General features: G+C 39.7%; 1 non-coding gene across 1 annotated transcript; it reads right to left on the bottom strand.

Moving 5' to 3' along the window:
• Nucleotides 1-830: 830 nt before the first annotated feature.
• Nucleotides 831-937, bottom strand: LOC141610038 (small nucleolar RNA R71). Its single transcript, XR_012527933.1, has one exon. It is a non-coding gene; the product is annotated as a small nucleolar RNA R71 (small nucleolar RNA).
• Between the last annotated feature and the right edge of the window lie 1,154 nt (nucleotides 938-2,091).

Genomic DNA, 2,091 nt, shown 5'->3' with positions numbered 1-2,091 from the left:
CTTGCCTCTTTACTAATTATAGAGTTGTTGGTGAAGTTATAAATTGTGTTTTGGTCTAGGTTCTCCTAACGACATGTACTGAAAACTAAACCCCACGAGGGAACACGACCAAAAATGGCGCCGTTGCCGGGGACGGTGTTAACTTGATTTAGATTTTCTTACATTGTTATTAGTTGTGTCTTTCTTTGCCTTGGGGGAGTAAAACTCCTCAAGGTTTGTTCTAATTATTTTCGAGTTGTTTGATATTTTGCATGTCTAGAAGGTCACAAGGTAACTTGTTACCCTTTGATCACGAAATTGAAAGGACTTTGACAACCAATAGAAGACTTGCTAGGAGAACTTTGAGAGGTATTGGTGAGGTTGTAGATATTCAACCAAATACTATTGAGTTCATTAACCCTTTTGCAAGAGAAGGTGAGGATAACCCAACACAAAATCCAACACAAAAGCAACCCACAATGCCTAAGTTTTCATCACATTCCGTATCCACCGAGGAGAACCTACCCAATGGTACTCCCACACCACAACACTTAACCGGAAATTTTATTGCCAAATCCGCATTTATTCAATTAGTCGAAAGAAGCCAATTTGGGGGGATGCCAAGTGAAGACCCTCGTTCTCATATGGAGACTTTTTGTGACTATTGTGATGCAATTTCTGAAACCGGTGTAACTCAAGACCAAATTCGATGGGTCTTATTTCCTTTTTCTCTAATTGGCACCGCAAAACAATGGTTGAAAGGCCTTGATAAGGCTACTCTCGGAATTGATTCTTGGAAGAAGTTGGCTCTAGCTTTCTACAAAAAGTTCTATCCACCGGAAAAGACCAACATGCTAAGAGCTCATATTACGGGCTTTAAGCAAAGAGATGAAGAATCTTTGTATGAAGCTTGGGAGCGATTCAAGGGAATTTGTCGCTCATGTCCTCATCATGGACTTAGCGAGTGGTTCTTGGTACAACAATTTTGGAACGGTCTTTATGAAGATTCAAGGAACATTCTCAACATGGGATCAAATGGAATGTTCACCGAAGTTGATGACAATCAAACTTGGAACAAAATTGAGGAAATGGCGGTCCATAACTCACAATATAGTAGACCTCGCAAGGCTACTAGAGGAGGAAAGCTTGAAGTGGACTCCATTACTCAATTGGGTGCTCAACTTAGTGCTCACATTGATACCATCAATTTGAAGTTTGAAAAAGCTATGACTAGACTTGAAGAAGCCTCAAAATCACCAAAGCATTATGTTAATGCCATGACGGCATCTTCATCAATCCCAAGTGGGATATGTGAGAATTGTGGAACTTTGGGACATGACCAAAGTGAATGTAGGGGAACAAATGAACAAGTGAATGCTTTCCAAGCATACAAGAGTGGTACCCCTTATTCAAACTATTACAATGAAAACACCAAATTCCATCCAAATCTCTCATACAAAAGCCAAAATGTTCAAAACCCTCAACCAACATACACCCCACCTCCCATGAGAAACCAAAATCAAAGACCCTTTTACAACCAAAACCAAGGTTACCAAAATCAAACTTCATACAATCAACAAAATGACCAAGGTTTTGATGTTCAAAAAGCGGTGCTCCAAATGCAAAAGAATCAACAAGAGTTTTTCACTCAAATGCAAAAAAGATAGTCAAGCAAAGGAAATCACCATCAACAACATCCTAGCTCACACCAAAATGTTGGAAACCCAATTGACTCAACTAGCATCTTCAAGCTCACAAAGACAAAAGGGGCAATTACCACCTCAAAGTAATCCCCCAAGACATGAAACGGTTAGTGCCATTCACTTGAGGAGTGGTACAAAGTATGAAGCACCGAAGAAGCAAGTTGAGGATGAAGTTGTGGAAGCTAGTGACAAAGAAGAAATTGTGCAAAACTCCAAGGATGGAGAACCATCAAAAGAAGAAATTTCAAAGAAAAATGAAGACAAGGTCAAGGAGAAGGAGCCCATTGAGATTAGACTTCCTTTTCCAAGTCGTCAAGCCAAGCCCAAATTTGATGACCAACTTGGAAAATTTATGGAAATTGTGAAGAATTTGGAAGTCTCGATTCCTTTCACGGAATTAATCAATCAC

The sequence above is a fragment of the Silene latifolia genome, chromosome 10, assembly GCF_048544455.1.
Source record: "Silene latifolia isolate original U9 population chromosome 10, ASM4854445v1, whole genome shotgun sequence".
NCBI classification, from domain to species: Eukaryota; Viridiplantae; Streptophyta; class Magnoliopsida; order Caryophyllales; family Caryophyllaceae; genus Silene; species Silene latifolia.
The sequence above is the reverse complement of the archived record's forward strand: the minus strand, read 5'-3'. Positions and strand labels throughout refer to the sequence as shown.